The sequence below is a fragment of the Armigeres subalbatus genome, chromosome 3, assembly GCF_024139115.2.
Source record: "Armigeres subalbatus isolate Guangzhou_Male chromosome 3, GZ_Asu_2, whole genome shotgun sequence".
Classification (NCBI taxonomy): Eukaryota; Metazoa; Arthropoda; class Insecta; order Diptera; family Culicidae; genus Armigeres; species Armigeres subalbatus.
In genome coordinates this window covers 1,378,728-1,401,979 of record NC_085141.1, presented here as the reverse complement: position 1 = coordinate 1,401,979, position 23,252 = coordinate 1,378,728, and positions in this window count along the sequence as shown.

Here is a 23,252-nt window from a genome sequence, read left to right as displayed (position 1 = left end):
TGTATTTCATCCATAACATCATTGAGGCAGCAACAAGCCTGTTGATGTATAATAATAAATAATAATAATAAATAATAAAATATTTTCCGTCGATATTTTGCGTCGATTTGCGAATGATTTTCGGAAGGTATATCCGGAAGAATTTCTAAGGGAATTACGAAAGAATTCCTAAAGGATTTTTTGAAGCAATTCCTAAAGCAATTTCCTACGAAATTTTCAAAAGAACGAACCTTAACGAATCCTAAGGTTTTTTTTTAACCAAAGGAATACGTGGAGGAAATTCTGACGTAATTCCTGAGGTAAATTTTAAGGAATATCCGAAAGAATTTCCGAATAACTTTCTGGAATTCATTTTTGTAGAACTTTTTGAGGCAATTTCCTAAGGAATTCCTTAACGAATCTTCAAAGGAATCTCTGGAGAAAATTGCGAATAAATTACAGGGAAAAATTCCAAAAAAATTCTTGAAGAAACCTAGGAATTACATCAGAAATACCAGTAGGCATTTTCTCTGAAATTCTATAAGGAATTTCTTCATAATTTCTTTTGATAATACCTTCGGGAACTCTATCATAAAATCCTTCAAAAATACTTTTATGGATTCCTCTGGAAATCCCTTTAGGAATTCTTTAGGGAAGTATTGTACCTTCAACAACTCTTTTAGAAGTTCCTTTAGGAATTATTTCCGAAAATCCATTCAAGTTCTCTTTTGGGAATGCCTTCAAAAATTTATTTGGAAGTTCCTGCACTTAGCTCAACACAAATTTCTTCAAAATCGCCTTCAAAAATTTATTTCTTAAATAACCAAAAAAATACCGCCCGTAATTCCATCGGATGTTCTTCCAGGGACTTCTTTAAAAGATTATTCAAAAAACCTCCAAAGTTTTTTCGGAGATTTCCCCAGATTTTTTTCGACAGGTCTTCCAGGAAATCTTTTGAAATTTATTGAAAATTAAGTTGTTTGCGATGTAGGTACTTATTGAATTTTCGAGAAAAAAAAATCCAAAAATAAACAACAAAGACTAAAAGACTTTCGGAAAGATGAAGACATTTTCAAAGAAATTCCTGCAGGATGTTCCGGAAGAATAAAAAAATTTCTTAGGCAAATTTTGAATGACTTCCTTATGCATATCTAGAAGAATTCTTTCCAGCGCTTCATGAAAAAATTGCCGAAACAATTTCAAAAGGAAAAAAATCCGAGGAAATTCTCAAAAAAATTGCCGAAGACATCCTCAATTAAAGGATTTTTTTAAGGAATTCATTAAGAAATTTCCGCAGGAATTGCCAAAGAAACTTCCATAGGAATTACTCAAGGAATTCCAAAGGAGAATGTAAGAATTCGTGGAACAAAATCCGAAGCATTCCTTTAGCAATTTCCGAAAAAAAATCGTAAAGGATTTTCTGAAGAAATCCGCAATGAAAATTCTTAAGGAATTGTCGGAAAAATTTTGTAAGGAATCTTCGAAGGAATGCCCAAATTCCTAATTCCATAATAATCTTCTAAGGTTTAAAAAAAACTTCCGGAGGAATATCTTTAGGAATTATCAAATAAATCTCTTGATTTATTTCCAAACTAATTTCTGGAGTATTTTTCGAAGGAATTCATAAATTAATGTTTAAACGACACTTCTTTGAATATTCTCAGAAATTCCAGGAACTTTACAATACAGTATTAAGTAATTTACAGACAACACAATAAAATTAAATTCTCGTAATGTTTGAAAATACCTTACGTTTTAACTAAATTATTTGACTAAATACTATGCAGCGAGGTGACAACGCCCCAGTTCTGGGTTACAATGGCTGTGAATAAGAAAATAAGAAGCGTTTTTAGCTGAGGCTGGTTATATTTGCTCAGCAATATTTGATTTGCTGATGCTCAGCAAGTGGTTTTGTCACTTGTCATAAGACGAGTTAGTACAATCCCATTGAATTCCACCACTTAATTGTATCTTGACAGATACGTATTTCGACCTCAAATGTAAGGCCGTCTTCAGTGTCTCGTACTTGACTCGACTTTCGTCGACTGAAGTCGAGTCAAGTACGAGACACTGAAGACGGCCTTACATTTGAGGTCGAAATACGTATCTGTCAAGATACAATTAAGTGGTGGAATTCAATGGGATTGTACTAACTCGTCTTATGACAAGTGAAGACATTCCACTAAAAAGCTCAAAATAATTTTCTTATGGTTTTGTCAGTTATATTCAGAAATTGATTTTAAAATATAAATTACTTACTCGGGAGTCGGAACTAAAAAATCGGTAAAGCATTCACAGTTGGAATTGAATTATTTTGCTAAATCAATTTGTCTTATAAGCCTGTCTAAAAACAAATCTAAAAACAAAGAAAACTGATCAAATAAATTAATTTAAATAAATAAAAAAAAATGTCAAAATAACTAATGTGCAACTTAACTTGAAATTTCTAAACTGCAATAATTTACCTGCACCAATGCCAGATGCTTTAAGAATGGGGACGATTTGGGCATGTATCCAGGCCCCACAAAAGCTTATGAACCACAACAAACCCATTTTGCGAGTCACCTACAAATTTAGGTACCCGACTGAATGAGGCCTTGGCTTAACGCATTCCAAAGATCAGTTTAACAATTTATGTATTATTATACTAGATAAAACCTTATTCAAACTCTCAAACTAATCAACAAACCTATTAATTAACCAAAACAATGTATGTCACTACACCGACTTAGAGACACCATCGCTTGAGGTAGATTTGAAATTGAATTTTGACGAGATCCACCTTAACAACATTTATGAACTGTCATAAGACTAGTTTAGTACTATTCCAATTAACTCCACCACGCTGTATTTCTTCACAGATAAGTATTTCGATTTCAATTATTAGGCCGTTTTCAGTGTCTTGTGCTTGGCTCGACTCGACTTGAGTTAATTGATTTTTTTTATTGCGATTAGTCATCGGCGTGGCAAAATTATGATCGGCGGCGCGCCGACCCAAAATCGTCGGCGGCGGCGGCGCGAGTAAAACCACCGGCGGCGGAGGCGTGGCGCGGCGGCGCACAGGTCTAGTCTTGAATTGACCTCCTTTTGAGCTGCAAGCTTTTTAAATCGTTTATGCTGATTGTGTTCCGTAAAATTAAATTGGATGAGCGTCCAAGAATTCCCTGGAGTTAAGGCCTTATGGTCTGCAGGTGTATCCTAACGGATCAGTGGCGTAGCCACAGGGGTGGTTTTGGACATAAAGTCCCCCCCAAGAGACAAAATTTTTAGAAGAAATTTTTTTCGGACCCTCTCAATAAAAAAAAATGTTCAGATCGGAAGAAGATCGATAACCGCATGTTAATTTCTGAAAGGATTATTATTATTAGTATCATTATTTAAGAGGCTTTCCGCCCTTGGCTGGCTTACCTCTGAAACTTTCTGAAAGTAGCAAATAGATCTTTCGCTATGCGTATTGATATTGAGACATGTACTCCAATTCTAGAAAATCTTGAGTGACTTGGAATGGAACAGGCATTATTGACCTTCACATGTGTGTCGTTTTTATTGCTCTAGTCGATTATTTGACTTATTTAAGGTCAACTTTTCCAAAGAATTCATTTTTTTTTAAATCCTTTAACTATTTTAAAGATCAAAAACAAAACATGGAAAAGTGCTGCACGTAAGACCCTGAAGAATTGAACAGATTTTGGTTCAAGATCGGCCAAATGTTAAGCCAAACTTGAAAGCAGCATTTTTTCGATTATTGTTTTAATTTTTAAAAATAGTTGGAATCGTAAAAAAATTATTCTTTGGGAAATAGAATTTGGTTTAAATGATTACGAAGAACATGTTCCATTTCTAAAAGCTGATAGATTTTTCGTTACGTGTATTGACTGTATTCCAATTCTTTTATATTCCAAATCAATCTGGAATGAACCATGCATTCAATTCTAAGCCAATTTGAATCAAATGATCACTAAGAGCATGTTTCATTTCTAAAATGAGCTAATAGATCTTTTGTTATGCGTGTGAACCTTAAGTCCTATACTTCAGGGAATTCTTGGGTTACCTGTTATGAAACATATGTTGAAGATATGTCCAATTTGATTCATGAATCGCTAGGAATATTGATATGTGGTCAGCTGGTAGCATGTACCATACCAAAAGGCCGAAATATATTAGTGTACGCGTGGAGGTGTGGAAGCCTAAACTCCAGGAAATACTTGAAAGACTTGAAACATTTGGCTATAACATATCCACCACAATAGTTCAACTAGTGGACGTAGTAATTTCTTGCCCAAAAAAAAATCCAATTTGTCTTTGGATTGTCATAATAGTGCATCATATTGAAAAGAATCCAAAGATCAATGTCCAAAGATCCAGATTTGATGTACAAGTTTTTTTTGCAGCGGCGCAGCCGAAATTTTTCAAACGTATAGGGTTTTGAACGGAATTTTTCTTCTAACAAATTTAGGGAAGGATATGAACCCCCAAGACCAAATTATTTCACCGGCGGCGCGGTCAAAAAATTGCAGCGGCGCGCCGGTCAAATATGGTGGCGGCGGCGGCGCACATCTCTACACTGAACATACCACGATCTTCTCGATGCTGCGCACATTTAGTAGAATAATGCGGATTTGAGAATGTTTGCTGCCGTATGTATGGATGAAGCTTTAGTAAAGAACAGATGGGTTACTGATCCTTGATTGCTCTCATTTTTGTTATTTTTTTTTCAGCAGTAAGCATGCACGAGAGCATTGAAAATGACACGTATCAAGTCGAAATCAATAACTTTTATATAGAATAACTTTCGTCACATGTTATGTACAATTGTGTTTTTATATAAACAAGTAGCCCTTAATGGACCTTAAAACTTTTTTCTAATATTTTGTTTCTCTAAATCTAAAATAGTTGGCGTTATCGGAGCATGTTACATGTGGTACAATTACCCTATGTGAATGCCATCTGTGATTTTTGTTTAAGGTGAAGGAGGAGTAACAAAACAAAGCTTTGAAAGTATTGGTACAAGAAAAACTGTCATATATTGTAGTAGTATGGGAGTCGTATTTATAATAAAAACAAAGAATATTAGTAGGGTGGTTCAAAAAACGACCCAGCACCATCACGCTCACTCGATTCCGCCCCATGCTCCGAGTGTTCTCCAAAAACCGATTTGAACAAAAACTGGTTGAGCGCCAGTCGGTTCAAGTTTATATGAAAACTAGTATCGGAAACTGAACCTTTTATTACGCTGGCTAAAGCGCCTCCCCTCCAAACGCTGGCGAAAAGAGAACCCGCATAGCTGAAAGCAACATTCCAGAGACTTCACTGAACGAAAACCGCACCGCAGGAAAGATCCATTGATTTCGTAACGCAAAAATAGCATTTTATACCCCACTCACCCCCATGTCACATTTTTTGTTTGAAGTATCTGCCCGTGGTGCGATAGATATCACAGACAAATCTTGGGTACATATTTTGTTGAATTGCACGTTTCACTGATGCTTTCTGAGAAGCCTAATTATCATGTTAAAGATTCGCAACCTCGATTAAAATCGACTCCCAACTATTGGAACGACCATTCAATATGGATTGTCTATGGAGTTAAAGCTCTTGAATATTTCATCCAGTCATATGGTCTCCCCCCTCGCCATCGCCCAATGACGGAGTGCCAGAATCAGAATAATGTTAAATTCAAGCTCGCCATATCAACTGTCATACAAACCTAAAACCATTGGCGTAGCTAATGAAAAATCCTAGGGGGGGCTAACTTTTTTTTAAACTTCTATTTTAACACTCATAAGACAAAAAGTTTACCATTTTCGCTCGTTTCAACTGATGTATATTGTTGGTCTACCAGATATCAAAGGACGACTTAAATATTTCAAATGATGTTCATCGACGCTCAGCCCTGTTTCAAAAATCTAGAAATCTCGTAGGATTCCAATCCTTGATAGGTTAAGAAAACCATAGGTGTTGTGCTCGCCGTAAATATAATATGAAGTACGATCCTGATTTTTAAAGGATTTTTTGATTTGCTTCAAACCTAGAATATATTATAAATTAAATATTAGTAAGTTAAACTCTTTTTGCCAGCTTTCAATTCAGTGGCCTGACAATTCCTACGAGCTTTCAAACGGCGATCTGACCACAACAAACTAACCTGTCTTTTCTGTTAGAAAAACTTCTAGGATGATTTAAGAAAATCAGTTTTACATCCCAATACAACTTATTGGTCGTTAATTTTCAATTTAGTTAAAAAAATTGCAACAAATTAACACATAGGAACATTTAACACATCTTTTCTTTCAGTAGGTCTGCTTCACGCCTACTGAGACATTTTCACTGGTTTCATTGCTGCAGCGACAATAGGAGTTCAGAGAAATAATTAGTATGCGGAGTTTCTAAAACCCATCCGAAAGAATACAAAGCTCTCTCTTATTCAACAATTAGTTACCTCTACTTGAAATCTAAGAGTTTAACCGAACCTTTCTCAAGAAGCCTACAGTGAATTAAAATGCGCTGCAGCTTTTAGGATTGGTATTAGTTAGGAAGGCTTAGCTCATACGCTCGATTTAGGTAACAATTACTCACAAAACCCTGGAAAAACTTGAAAATCTCAAGGAATTGTCCATTATCCATTAAGTACTTGTAATACTAATAAATAATATATTTTTTATTTCCCTTGTTGATGAGGTATTTCTTTTGGTATTTCATAAGTTATAACGTGTTTTGATGGGTCCTTATAACAATTGCTCGAAGTTAAAAAACTTGAGCGAATAGATTCAACTTGCTGTAGTGTTTCGAAGAGAGGGATTTTATAATGAAGACAATCCTCTGCATTTACCCCCGTATATAATCAGTGGACTAGATATGTGCAATACTTAAACAAAGTAACAAATTTTCTAGGGGGGCTAGCCAGATCCTAGGTGGGGCTATAGCCCCCCCTAGCCCCCCTGTAGTTACGCCAATGCTTAAAACGAACTGTGCACGGTAAGCCTCTATTCTTCTTCTTCTTCTTCTTCATTGGCATTACATCCCCCACTGGGACATTGCCGCCTCGCAGCTTAGTGTTCAATTAGCACTTCCACAGTTATTAACTGCGAGGTTTCTAAGCCAAGTTACCATTTCTGCATTCGTATATCATGAGGCTAACACGATGATACTTTTATGCCCAAGGAAGTCGAGACAATTTCCAATCCGAAAATTGTCTAGACCGGCACCGGGAATCGAACCCAGCCACCCTCAGCATTGTCTTGCTTTGTAGCCGCGCGTCTTATCGCACGGCTAAGGAGGGCCCTCAAGCCTCTATTCTAACCAGCCCAAACCATCGGATGACACCCAAATTAAAAAATCATAATCGACTGAGGGGGGCGGAGCAAAATTATTTTTTGAACCACCCTAGTTATTAGTTTGCTGCTGCCGGTGCCGTTGTTTACATTCGCTCCGCGATCAGTTTTTAATCGTTTTTTTTTTCGGGCAAAAATAGCAGTTTATATTAAGTTTTCGGTTTGAACAAGTGACTGAATTCGAAAAGTGATGTTTAATTTACATTCCATCAACATTTCGGGCTGCTCATGTGCGGAGAAATGAGTAAAAACTTGATTTTTTCAGTGCCCTTTGGGAAGAAGTGAAGTGCAGTGATAAACCCACCAAATCGCGAACGGCTAATAATTTGACATTTATAATTTGGCTAATAATTTGGCACTGATTTATGATATTATTCGAGCCGAAATACATGGCACTCTTTGGATAAACATGTTCATTATCACGGGAAGTGAGTAAATATGCTGTAAACAGGTTAGTAATTTTAATATTAAACTTTTGTTCGATGCTGTTCGATGCATTCGAATGTTGGTGGGAGAGGAGTGCGGGAGGTGTGGGGTTGACCCGTAGAAGGTCCGGTGCCATATTGACTGCCATTGTGGTACTCTTCCAACTATGTCCTTAAAGGTTTTGATGCATTTTAAAAATGTTTGCAACTCCTTATAAACCTTCACCTGGATTCTATGTCGCAATTGATAAGTTCGTTGTCTCCTGGGAAAATTAGGATCTTCCGAAGACCTCTAAATATCATATCACAAAGTTTCATATAAAAGGATTTTTTAATACATTCGGCCATTCGGATCGCACAATGAGCATTTATCGGCATATACGCCGAAGTTGTATAAAACCTGTGGTGATCTATACTATGTAGAAGATCATTGGAATTGGGAGTTGTTGTAGTGTTAGTTGTCTCATCCGCGACCACTGGTCCAACACAGAGCAGAACGAGATCACAGGTCATTCAAATATACGGACTCGAGTTGACCGGTCGATATCACACGTGGCGACGAGGTAAAACGGAAAAAGGCGGATTTCAATAGTGTCGAAGGATAGTGAAAATTTGGAGAAAAAAAAGGTAACGATACGGAAAAAGAATTTCATAATGAGAAATGTGTACTGAAGTGAATAAATTTTGTTTTTAATATAAATAGAAGCGCTGCAGTCCACCATTTTCGAATGTTTGAAACAGTGACGGTGAAAAAAATGGTTTCCAATGGAAAAGGGGGGTCATATAGAAAGTTCTAGCGAGGAAAATGGTGTGGAAAAGTAGCATTGTGTTTTTTCTTCTGAAAATAGTGAAACAGAAAAGAAAACGAACAGTGGGTAATGTCTGTGACATAACCGCTAAGTGGACGTAGGACTTGACTTGACCATGCCTTTAAGATACATAATATGTCCAAATTTCTCACATCAACTATTTTGGATAAATAATCGGCGTTGCATACCATTCCTTGGCAATATCTTCTCATCAAACCGACACAGAAATCAAATCTACCTCGAACAAGAATCATCAAAAAAATCAGGAAGTATCTGTCCGGTCCCGAAATATTAGCCTCGACAGTGGCAACCTTCCCACTGAAGGACTGCCTGAAATAAACCATAAGTTGGCTCAGCATGTAGTCTGTATCTCAGCCCTTCCACTGAAGAGCCTTCTAATCCGTGCGATAGCGACTGAAGGAGAACATTATTTTTAACTCTTAGAGCCTTGAAAAAGGCTGTTTGCTTCGGCTAAGTGCAAAAAGTAAGAAAACGATCTTTTCAAATAACCGCGAATTTCTAGTGATGGTATAAAAAAGACTGAATGCTCTGCGAGCGAATGCACTTTTCTTTTATACCTTATTTTGAATCTTCTCTGCTTCCCAATTGGTGGACCAATCAGCTAGTGTCTTGTATCCCGCTTCTTTGTCAGCCAAAGCGTCATCATCATCAACGCGTTCGAGAAGGGCTTCTTCTTTTTTACGCTTGTTGCTCGCTGCTGGCGTCTATTTCCTAACGGGACTTTTCGTTAGATACATGCCAAGGAGCCGGGCAAGCGAGTTTAGAATTGCAGTTCAGGTGGGAAGTACGTGTTCTTTTCTGAGACAACATTGTTAGTAGTAGAAGGAAGGAAACACCCGGACATGGGATTTCGGGTGATAAGATTTAGAATTGGTAACATGGGACGATCATTCAGTCACGTACGCTTTGTGTGCGGTCAGTATCAAACAATGTTTATCTACATATTTTTTATCAATGCCAAAAAATCCAACATTTGATGAAAAATCGATTGATAGTTTATTAATGTTTGAGCTGTTATCGGTGTTTTTTTTATCCAAATAAGATTATGTGAGAGATTTGGACTTCTTATGAATATTTAAATGCATTGTCAAGCGAAGTCCTTCGTCCACTTCGCGGTTAAATCAGAAAAATTATCCACTGTTAGTTTTGACGCTATTTATAAAAATCACGCATAAAATTTTATCTCTAGAATATTGGATTTGGCACCCAAGTACAATTTCTATCCCGAAGGGTATTGAAAGCATTGATATTGATCTCTATTATTGGCTCTCTGAAGAACCGTTTGTTTTTGGACATACATGCTGCATCATGTGGCTTTTCTTCAGCCTGTCTCGGCTCATCACCGATGCCGGCCGGTCTCGGCTCGACTCTGCTGCTGCTGCCGGTATCTGCTCAGCATTGCTGCTTTGTCGGGTATGTAGGGTGGACTGCTGCTGTACTGGCTAGGTTTCGGCTGATGATGGTCGCTTTGATGGTGTCGAGCCGAAAAAGCGGTCGGTGCAGACTTCATTCCCTGCAAAAAGGTGTGAGTGCTGTTCAATCGTTGATGCGGTTGCTTCGCTTGTCCCGGTCAGAATGAAAGGAAAAAATCGCGTTGCGCTATTTTATGGCTTCTCGGCAGACCCAGCGGCTGCTCATTCGCTGGTGTCTGCACCAATCAGAACGTGGTAATGGAATGATGCAAGAATTATGCGGTACCCATATTTATAGGTTCCCTTGATCTCAATGTTTTTCATTGAAAACAGTTTTATGCCTATTGAAACAAGTTTTTCGGGTCTTATCAAGCATGGCCATGGAAGGCATACTTGAAATCTGTCGATTGAGGGGCTTACCGCAGAAATTCGTCCACTGAGACGAACGCTATTAACGTTTAAAATCTTTCAACACAGCGTAACGCGGTCGATTTGAATATTTTGAAATGACACCCGGTATAGTAAAGAGAGACGTAAATCCTACGTCAAAAAAAAAAACAGCAATTCTCAAGTAAGGTGAAAACAGGAAAGTGAGCTTTAGATCAAACATGGGTACGCCAAAAGACGCCATTTTTTTTCTCCTTTGTGTTGGTGGAGGCGAGCTGAGATAACAATCTCCAAGTGCATCAGTGCTGTTGAGGGGAAAAAATCCGGACAGTGAAAAACGAACAAAACCTTTGTGTGAATGGGATAAATTCTGATGGTACTAATGCAAGTGTGCATGTGGATTTCAATGGTGTGCATGTAGAAGAAACAGAAGAATGAAACCTCTCACTCTAACGTTCACTTACTCAGAGACTGAGTAAAATTGTATTGCTATTTCTTTTTTTCTCAAGGAAATTTTACTCATTTTCCTTCAAAAGCGAGACTACTCATAGCTCATAGCGGGACTACTCATAGATATGAGTTGTCCTGCTTTTGGCGGAAATTGAGTAAAATTTCCGTGAGAAGAAAAGAGAGGGCAATACAATTTTACTCAGTCACTGAGTAAGTGAAAGTTAGCGTGCTGTGCATATGGAATAAAATGTGTTCGACAGCAATACATGTGGTAAGGCCAGTTGCGTTGTCGTGAATTAAGAAAAAAATATGGATGCACACATATAATCTCAAGGTCATTTACCACTGCAATAAAATAGTGCACTGCAGACTGATTGTTGAGAGTGCTATTGATATGTCCTGGCCGATAAATGATACGATGACAAAGATGAGAGGATATTCAGGTATGTTATTTTTTTCATTTGTTCGTGGACGTTAAAAAAAATGAATGGGAACCCTGCTATGGAGAAAGTCATCAGGCAAGTAGAGAGCGCATGCACGTGGGTAGCATCAAGATTTTTTTATGTACAGGTTATCCGACTTCGTCAGTAGATGGGAATAACCAGCGCGGGGGGGAAACATACATTTTCAGTGCAAAACGTAAACAAACGAGCATAAATTCCATACAAAAATCCAAGATGGCTGAGTTGGGAATATTGACAAGTCGGCTAACCTGTACATAAACAAATCTTGGGTGGCATCAAGTGTCATTGACAATGACGCTAGCACACTTTATGGTAGTATGAGTATCTAACTTTACCCTCAAGAAAAAGAGAATGAGAGAGTGAGGAAAAACATGTTCATTATAATTTTAGACAACGTTGAATGTATGCAATTCATGAATACTCCGTTCATTCAAGTGATGTCAACAACTGATGCAAATGATGTCAACACCTGATAGAATGTTGACTGCGTATTAATTGCGCGACGCGCATAGAGTGCCGCTGGCACTGTGATTAAATTCACTGAGAGCGTAGAGAAGCTGTGATTAAATTCACTGAGAGCGTGAAGACGCTGTGATTAAATTCACTGGTACAATGGTTGATGAAATAGCCAGAGCCGCTGGCATTGTGATTAAATTCACTGAGAGCGTAAAATAAAACGCTGTGATTAAATTCACTGTAAAAAAAGTAAAAATAAAATTAAAATAAAAATTGTACGAAGAGAAAACACTCGAGAGCATGAAACTGATGTGATTAAATTCACTGAGGGCGTTCTGAGTGCTATGTTTAAAATTCCTGTATGTAGTTACACACGCAATATATTATTGTTTTTATATGTTATGTTATGTTCATGTATTATGGCGGACTGTTGCGTATAAGTTATTAACAGTTATAGGCAACCAAAGGATATTAGGTGCAGTAATAAATGTTGACTGTGTTGCTTATTTTTTCCTAACAGAACATAATGGCTAATGACGAAACGATTATTCCGAATGCGTCGTTCTTCAGTCCAGCGTCGTATAATTTACCGCAATTTAAGTTCTTTCACCTACCAGCAACCGAGGTGAGAAGCGCTTGGACATCTTGGATAAGATGGTTTGAAAATGACATGCTGACCACTAACATTTCGAATGGCCATAGCCGTAAGGCTCAGATGCTAGCCATGGGTGGCATTGACTTGCAATCGGTATTTTACGGGATTCCGGGAGCTGACATTGATGGTTCAGATGGGAGTGATCCATACGTGATAGCGAAGGAAAATCTATCAGCGCATTTTGCTCCGAAACATCACTCAAGTTTCGAGCGATTTCAGTTTTGGACCATGACCCCGGAAAATGATGAACCTATCGAAAAATTTCTGCTAAGAGTTCAACAAAAGGCAAAAAAATGCTCATTTGGGCAAACTGAGCTCGAATGTCGTCAAACAGCTATCGTCGATAAAATAATCCAAAATTCTCCGGATGAATTGCGTCGTAAATTACTGGAACAAGAAAACTTGTCATTGAACACTTGTATCAAAATTGTTAACGCTCACCAGTCCATTAACTTTCAAGCGGCTCAGATGCATTCAAAACCTAGGAATAGATGTTAACCGTTTGACCACTCATAAATCGGGTACACCATATTACAAGAACTCAGGAATTCCTGCCTTCAAAGAAAGATGCTTTCGATGCGGTCGTTTCCGGCACTTGACATCCCAAAAGTGCCTTGCGGCTGATAAGAAGTGTCATACCTGCGGAAATTTCGAACATTTCCAGTCGAAGTGCAAGATGTCCAACAAAACCGTAAGATAATACTTTTTCTAATATACATAAATATATTCTCTTATGCGTATTAAGGTTAAGGTCACTCCTGACGGAATCCAAGATTCAAAGTGCTCGCGTTTTCGGGGGCACACCACTCGATAAGGAAGCAACGCACAACTGTCATTTTTATTATCTCACGCATGCTGCGACACAGCAAAGCTAAATCAACAAAAATGACAGTTGCGCGCCGCCTCTGAATCGAGTGGTGTACCCCCGAAAACGCGAGCACTTTTAATCTTGGATTCCGTCAGGAGTGACCTTAAATAGCTAAGCGTTCATTTTTTTTCTCTTCAATTCCCAAATAACTCACAGTCTCATAAGCGTAAACTTTCGCCTCAACGGTATAACTCCGAGCATAAGAAATTCAAACACGTAAGAAACGTCGAAACGACCCTTGAAAAAAAAAATAAGACGCTGAAGAGTTTTCAGTTTATAAAGTCGATAGTGAAAATGATGAGCTTCTGAAATGTCGGGTTGGCGGAGTCAACATTGAAATGCTGATTGACTCAGGTTCTACGTACAACCTGATAGATGATAAAACATGGGTTCTAATGAAGCTTAACAAGGCGATCTACTACTCTGAAAGGTATGACAGATCTAAGAAGTTCATGGCCTACGGACGCATTCCTTTGGAATTACTGACGGTATTCGATGCATTTATAGAAGTGCCCGACGAAAACGATGTTATTTCTACCAGATCCACTTTTTACGTCATACGCGGCGGTCAACAAGCTTTGTTAGGTAAAAATACGGCGCGAGAACTTGGATTGTTACAAGTCGGATTACCAAGTTCTTTCAAATCGGGGGTTAATCAAGTGAAGGAAACGGAGCTTTTCCCAAAAATCAGAGATTTCCAACTGGTTCACCCCATTGATAGAAGTGTTACCCCTGTAATTCAGCCTCTACGACGCTGCCCGGTTCCATTGCTGGATCAGGTTAAATGCAAGCTGGACGAGCTTTTGAGCATGGGGATCATTGAACGTGTTGAAAAGCCATCACCTTGGGTGTCCCCTCTGGTCCCTATTCTTAAGGACAATGGAGATTTGCGACTTTGCATCGACATGCGTCGGGCAAATCAAGCGATTCAGCGTCTAAATCACCCATTGTCAATCTTCGAAAACATTCTTCCAAAGTTCAACGGGGCCAGATTCTTCACAACTTTGGATATTAAACAAGCTTTTCACCAAGTTGAGCTGGCGGAAGAGAGTCGCGAGATAACAACGTTTGTCACCAATTGGGGTCTATATCGATATACACGACTACTCTTCGGAGTAAACTATGCCCCAGAGTTCTTCCAGAATTTGATGGAAAGCATTCTTTCGAATTGTTAGAATAAGGTGGTCTTCATTGATGATATTATGATATGGGGAGCTTCCGAAAAGGAACATTACGAAAAATGTTGACGGTTTTGAAAGACCATGGAATCATGCTAAATATGCAGAAATGTAGATTCAAGCAACAAGAAACAACGTTTATGGGACACAACATCTCGGAAAAGGGATTCTCCCAACTGATGCAAAAATTCGATCTATTCTAAACTTTCGGGCTCCACGCAACAAGGAAGAACTGAGAAGCTTTCTAGGGCTCGTTACGTATGTTGCAAAATTCATTCCCAACCTAGCAACAGAGAATCAACCTCTGAGAGCACTCCTTAAAGATATAACTCCATTCGAATGGAATTCTACACATCAAAGGTCGTTTGAAGGATTGAAACAACAAATGGGCAACCTAAAGAACTTAGGTTATTTTGATCCTAAGGACAACACCATTCTGGTTACTGATGCGTCGGGTGTTGGTCTTGGAGCAGTATTAATCCAGCAGAAAAACAATATACCCCGCGTCATAAGTTATGCATCAAGAAGTCTATCAGAAACTGAGCTACGATATCCACCAATTGAGAAGGAAGCACTGGGAATAGTCTGGGCTGTTGAGAGGTTCAGGGATTACCTTCTCGGAATTTCTTTCACTCTCGAGACAGATCACCGTCCACTTGAAGTTTTGTTTACATCAAACTCGCGCCCAACAGCTCGCATAGAAAGGTGGATGTTGCGCTTGCAGGCATTCAAATTCACTGTTGTCTATAAAAGGGGTTCAACCAATATCGCTGATCCGCTCTCCCGAAACGCGTCACATGTTGGCGATAAATGGAACGAAGAATCGGAAGTCTACATTCGTCGAATTGCTGCATCGACTTTAGCTACGCTTGTGAACGATTCAGCCGAAGATGATTTTGACGTAGATACGGAAATTTCAATTAAAGCGATTTAAGAGACGGCCGCAATTGATATTTTAGAAGTCGTCGATGCTACGGAAAAAGACGAAGCAATGCAGGCTATCAAATGAGCGGTGATGGAGGACAATTGGACGTCAGAAATACTCAGCATTCCGAAATGAATTATCATTTGTAAACGGGCTAAACCGCTCCCGGAAAAAACATGGTTAGACATAGCCATCGATTTTTTGGGCCCTTCACCGACCGGCGAGCACGTATTGGTGGTAGTTGACTATTTTAGCAGGTATTTGTGCTTGGAGATCATGACTGCTATTACGGCGAAAGAAACCATAAAACGGTTGGTTGAAATATTCAGCATTTGGGAAGTATCACGTACAATTACGCTTGACAATGCCAAGCAATTCGTGTCAACGGAATTCGAAGAATTTTGTAGTTCAAAACGAATTCATCTGCATCACACTTCACCCTATTGGCCTCAAACAAACGGTTAAGTAGAGAGGCAGAATCTCTCCCTTCTCAAACGTTTTAAGACAGCTAATGCTATCTACGGAGACTGGAAGGCTGAAATGAATCAGTATCTTGAAATGTTCAATAATACTGCACATACAACAACAGGAAAGGCTCCGAGTGAGCTGCTACAGAATCGGAAATTGAGTTATAAGTTTCCAGATCCAGAAGATCTAAGTTCATCCGTTGTACCATCAGACTATGCAGATGCAGACAGAGATGCCGTTCAAAAATGGAAAGGAAAGGAAGGAGAAGATGCGAAAAGAAAGGCGAAGACCAGTAACATCGGTACAGGAGACCTAGTTCTTATGAAGAACTTACACCCCACGAACAAACTCTCGACTAGTTTCTTATCTGAGAAATTCTTAGTAGACGAGCGACAGGGATCAAATGTTCGGGTCCATTCAAAGGATAGTGGAAGAAGCTATGAGCGAAACGTGGCTCATCTAAAGAAGGTTTCCGCTCCTAGTCAGATGGGAGAGTCTAGTGAAACACCAGAACACCTTGAACCAACTGTAGCTGAACGTCGCTGTTCGAAGCGTATTCGTAAGTTAACAGCCCTGTATAAGGCTTAGGTAAGGATCCTCAATTGAAACTGATGACACAGGCGTTTAAGGTAAGATACACCCGATAATAAATAGTCATTAAAACAACTTATAGTATATGTAATATTCTCATGTAAAGAAATGGGGATGTGGTGATCTATACTATGTAGAAGATCATTGGGATTGGGAGTTGTTGTAGTGTTAGTTGTCTCATCCGCAACCACTGGTCCAACACAGAGCAGAACGAGATCACAGGTCATTCAAATATACGGACTCGAGTTGACCAGTCGATATCACAAAACCCATCTCTTGCGAGCTGAAATTGATTGCGAAAAGAAGATTTGTGTGCATTTGATATTGTCCATTTAATTTAAACATAAATAAAAAGGAATAATCATACGTAGTTGGCTAGAATTGAATGTAGACTTAAGATGAAGCTAATTTTATTTTTAAATGTTCTTAGACAAATTTCATACTACTTATCGTCATAGTAAACAATTTTGTATAGAATTCAAATGGCTGTAACAAAAAAAATCTTTTTTTTATCGCTGACGACGCCTTGGAAGTTGAGAACTATGTATTTGATGAGATGTTATACACAGAATTCTATTTTTCACACGATTTTGTTTCGGTCGTACACAGAAAAAAATAATGAAAACTAAAAAGCGCGTAAAAAATAAAGACGTGGAAAATTAAACTATTTTGGGCGTACATGGATATTTTCTAACTAGTTCACCCTAAATGTTTGCAATTTCTATAGCATTATGTCAGTTTCTATAGCATACATCATAGGGTAAAGTGTCCAATAGTAGACCCTCAACCAATAGTGGACCCTCCAGCCATTTTTTCATTATTACAGCACAATGGAAACATTTTGCTATGTAATTCCATCGGGAGAACCTACCTTACAGTCCTATGATTTGATTACATGCATTGGAAATGCTATGGAAAGTAAAATTAGATGATTTTTTACAATTCTATAAAAAATAAACACGAGAGTGTCCATTATAGGAATATTTTGGGGGGTCCATAATAGGGAAGAAGAACGTCCCGAAACGAAACATGAAAATCAAATGAAGTGTCGACTATAGGGAAGCAATTTCCTATTATGGACCCCCAGGGGGTCTACTATAGGGCGAATTCAGTCCGACTTTAAAATGTTAATTTCGAAGAATAACGTCGAGTATTTGAGTGTTTTATGTATGTATCGTGAAGAGGAGATGCAGAGCTTGATATTAGATATCACGCAAAATTAATATTTTGAAAATTTCCACTCATTATGCCCGGAAGAGCAAAATTTCGCTACTAGGGGGTCCACTATTGGGCATTTTACCCTATAAAAAGTGGCATAATGAAATAGAAATTGCAAACATTCAGGCGGTAAAATCGTTTAAATTTACGCTCTTTTTGGCATTCCCTTTATGTGCATTACTTTCGTGTAAATTTCAACAACTTTTTCTATCTGTGTATTTTTGATCGTGTGGCTTTAATTTATGACCAAAATCCATGCAACATGTTCCTAAAACCACTAATAATCCAGAGAAAAGTCAGATGGTTATTTATATACGATAAACATTTTAGATGGGGATACAACTTAGAAAATTTAGATCGTGTTGAAACTGAATCCTGTGCATTTCTTCGATATATATCAGTTATGTCTTAAAAAGGGCGTAACTCCAAAACGGGCCCTACGATTTATTTTTCAAATTTCGTCCAGAGATGCAGTATAGCCCCAGAATTCAGCTCCGGGTATTAGTTTTGATGGAGAATTTTTTTTATTAATAACGGTCAGGGGAGCACCGTGGAGTTGGTTTGGGACGCGAGGACATCTATGCCATAGACGTATGGGAGTTAATATGAGTTACTTACCTGTATCATTGGATAAAACAATTTTATAAGTACTGGTGATGGTACTACTCCAAATGAGTTCTTTTGTTGAGTTCTTTGGAAACTTGGTCATATGATTGAACATGGACATTTCGGATACAAACAAACCTCTCAACTACGTATCAATTTCGTAACAAAATCACATTTTATTGCAATTACAATTCGCATTATTCGCTATTCTATTGGTTGAAATATCTTTTCCTTCAATTCGTACCGTATTCAACTGTTGCTTTACAAACGTCAGATTTGCTAGATTTTCACTGCATTTTATGCTGGTTCAATCTCATTTCGTCACCTGCTTCGAAACTCTCAAGACCAAAAAACTTTTAATCTCACAGTGTTGTCCTTCAGTTTCGCCAACGAAAGTAAAATAAAAAAAACTTATTTCTCGTGGCGTTTAGTCTACATGGCTGTTATTATTTATTTACTTTTAAATTTCACATTGATGATTATAAATTCTATTTTTTAAATTTTGGATCTTTGTTCAAATACACACTGTTTTGATTTAATTCCGTAACAGTTTCTATAAACTCTAAGTCTCTCTCTGCTAAAGTTACTTGAGTTGATGCCCGGGTTGCTCGATAGCAAGAACATGCACAGCACACGGATTGTTTTGATGTACACTCGTGTGTTTTATGTTGCTATTTATTTTATACAAATTGGTTTCTATTTTAACACTCTTGTTTTATTTAACGTTTTTTTTATACGCGCGCACATACATTATCGATCGTCAAAAGAATTCGATTTTCTTTACATCTCTACTTAACAGCAACAGGTACAACGAAAGAAAAAATCTGATTCTGAATGAATTCGCTACTGTTTGTGATCACAGCGATACATTCGCATGGGAACTTCTGCATTTGTTTGTTTGAACTTTGAGACGAACAACGACGAATGGAAAGTTATGGCACAAGTCTTCCGCTTTGTTTCAATTTCTGATTGGCTGGGTGCATGCATTATAGATATTTACATCTCCAATGGGAAGAAGTTTTCGTCCCTCGTTGTTGCGGGTTACTGGTCGGTTTGTTTCTTTTAAGTTGTTTTTCCAACAATCTCTTTTGGGCTCTCAAAGAAATTGTTGGAAAGGTCTGGAGTTTTTCTTTTAATGTTTGATATATTAGTCTGACCGTTTGTCCAATTATTTATGTCACCTTGTGGCTGTTTATAAATGAGTTAGAACGATATATTGCTTCTTTGCAAAATATAAACTAGACAACCTCAGAAATCAGATTGTATGTAATCCGTATCCAATTATTGTGCAACATTGGTGGCTCAAAGGCTCAAAATGTTTCGATAATCATTTAAGATAAACATCTTCTAAAACGTTTGAAGCTGAAATTTTACGATTTTTGAGAACGAAATAGGGTTTGAACCAAATAATAATTTTGTAATATAAATTGTGTTAGCATAACCGCGATCATGCCGCGCTGGCTATGACGACACGGTCGATGAGCATGGGCCACGTATTCTTCACCGAAAGTGAAGCCTCTGTAGGATAAGAAAAGAATGAAGATTTATGGGAAGCAAATGGTTGCGTTTGGGTGTACATCCATCTCTTGCATTCAGGGCTTGCCAGACTGACAGAAGCAAAAGTGAATTATTTTTTTCACAATCTAACCAAATTTTTTTTATCGATTTCAATTTCTTGTGGGAATTAAAAAGAATTTACCGTGGAAATAAATAAATATTTTGTAAAGATTTGAAAAAATTTAGCGTGGAAACTCAAAAGAATTTCGCGTGGAAATTTAGAATAACTTTCATTGAGTTAAAAAAAAACTTCCGTTTACTTCCACTAATTAATTTTTAGGTATCAAACAGATACGCATTTCGTCCTCCACTTGAGGACTTCTTCAGCGTTATTGTTATCAAGTTTTTATTAAAAAAAAAAGTTGAAAAATCAGAAGAAAACTAGTGGAAATTCCTAAATTCACTCTGAGATCACGTTTTTTTTCAATTCGCTATTTTGGGGCTTGGTCAGTAACGTTTATGCTCTGCCATATTTTCGCACATATTCTTTGTTAAATAATGTCAACGAAATACTTTCTGTAAAAGAATTTCGTCATCTTGGTTTGTTTATTCATTGATGTACTTTCTATTAATTTTTAAACCGACTAATTTTTTAGGTCTGATTCCGCCAATTTGATTTACTTCTGATGGATTATGCCAAAACTGTGATGACTGAAAGCAGGCTAAGTCCGAACTAGTTTTCCTAATACATTTTGTTGTCGGCTAAAGCGATATGATTCAGTTGTAGTATAGATATCGTGCTTGGTATCACAGGAGCGTATTTGAATGCAACGAATTCCGGTAGTTTATCAACAATTTTTCTGTTTGGTCTTATAAAGAACAATTGCATCTTGAACCAGAATTAACAATCACGAGTGTAACGGTTTAATTCAGTTCAGTTATTTGCCTGTAATAAAATCGCAGTTTCACGCTTATGATACTAAGCGGAAGAAATTCATTAATCGAATGATTATTATTATTAATACACACAAAGGAAAATCAGCTACACCCAACTGGTGCATCAAACAACTCGCCCCTACACGGGTAGAAATCCGTTCCCCGTAATGAGAAAGTGATTCATAATTTCGTGAATCCATCGTGTTTTCATGTTATGAAAAAAAAACCCATGATTATAATTCATGATTTAATGATTTATTTTCTTTTTGGTTGCTGAGATTGAAAAATTAAAAAAAAGTTCAACACAGGGCTTGAACTCGAGTCCACTGAGTGGGAGTCCGGCGTGCCACTTCTCAGCATTTTGTCGACTGGTGGGGATTGCACAGTACCATGAATAATATTCCTGGAATCATGAATTATAATCATGATTTCATGACAAGGTTAAAAAAATTTTTAAGCTTCCATTTACTTCCACTATAATTATTATTTTTATTTTTTAACCTTGTAACATTTTCCCCTAAGACGCTCAATATTCATTATTTCATGATTTCATGAACTTATCATTTCATGGTGTTCATGACTTTTAATTCATGATTATGGGTATGCATTTGCTCCCGTGTATCTTCTACTGTTCCGGACGGAGGTAGCACACGTGCTCCCTTCCCGATCCCTACTCTTCTGCTGGGTGTCAATCTATGTCTCCAGTGGAACATCAACGGCTTTCAGAACAACATTCCTAGCCTAGAACTGTTCACGCACGGCAACCCGCCGAGGATCTCTGATCTTCAGCAGGTCAATCGGGTTGTACTAGACTCCCTGGAATGCTTCCTTGGAGGGAAGTATAAGTGGACCATCAATGTAGGTTAGAATATCCGGCATTCGGTGGCCATAGGGGTGCTTCGGGATACTCCTTTCGGTGTACTTATTCAGCTCGACGAAGACATTTCAATTGTTGGAGTTCGTCTTTGAAGTAGTTACCAAGTCAGCCAACGTGGTAAATCTTAACTTATCCTGTGACTCTCTACCGGGCATCCAGAGAAAGGTAAGCGATATCAAGAACAACTCCCCCGCTCCTATCCTCCTCATGAACGCGCATCATCGAGCTTGGGGTAATCGTAGGTCTGATCCCCGTGGTGTTGCTCTTCTCGAGTCTTTCGAGTACGCGGACCTATAGTAACAACATGACCGCAGCCAATCGATCCATACTTTTAGCTCTTGAATGGAAAGTGTTCATCGACCTATTCGGGAGCAATCATTATCCGATTTCGGTCACTGTTCACGCTCACCACTGATCACCACCTTCTAAGCGAATTTAAACGAAACACAACCACTACTCTTCCCACCAAAACCGTCCTTGATGCCTTCATACCACAAATCTGGCACTCGGTCAGGATGAAAGGCACTCCGGTAATGGTCATCCTAATAACCCGAGCAGCACACATGTTTGAAATAGATTGCTGCAACTTATATATGACCAGATTCAGTCACAATGAAGACGCAGCGACCAAATTCGCTTCGATTGTGCTGCTATGGAAGGCGAATCTTTACCATTTCGTTGAAAGACATTTCGTCGAATATTATTTAGTCGAGTGACATTTGGTCGAAAGAACATTACGTCGAATGGACATTTGGTCGAATAGACATTTAGTCGATATCAGTTTTTAGAATGAAGAATCATCGTACATTTGGTCGAATGACGTTCCGTCGAATTGATATTTGAAAGAAAGAAACTTTAGTCAATAGCAATTAAAAAATAAATTATTTATTGCGGTGTTTCAAAAAGTCACATAATTATTATTCCAATATTGTCCAAAGATGGGTTCATGAAAAGCATGAATTATACGAAAACGGTGGATATTCCCGACTGGAAATTGACCTTGGCGAACCCCTCTAACCGACTACGACGAATCGAAACCACCTGGTCAAAGAAATTTAGTTGAATGATGTTTCGTCATTAGACATTATGTCGAATAGACCTTAGGTCATATGACCATTTTGTCGAAATTAAATTTTCGACCAATATTTAACGAATCATGGATAGAAGAGAATATTACACTGAACTATATTGTATAAATATTGAGTGAAAGAAAGAGTATCAATGAAAAAAGTTAGAAAACCATTTTCATTAGACAAATGTCCCTTCGCCTAAACGTCCTTTCGACGAAATGTCTTTCGACCAAATGTCATTCGACTAAATTCTAATCAATGACATGCTGACTGGTAAAACAACATTTATATTGGTTTTGAGCTTGTGCCGAAAAATATAATAGAGGGTATTTTAGTAGTATCCAATATTTTGCTATTCCTGTTCGTTTTAAATTTTTCTGTAATCCACCAGGGCCTCAAGAAATTTCCCTTAACCCAGGTGAAAAATCCTCGTTAGCTTCCGTATTCTTTTCTTCCGTTGCTGATTGAACTTCCTCACGTCTACTGATTTCCTCTAATCAGCTTATCCATGCATCTTGTGTATTATTTATTCAAATTTAACCAAAAATCTATTAACGTATTATCCATTTTACTAATTACCTATTACCATTCGACTAAATGTCTTTTCGACTAAATATTTATTCGACCAA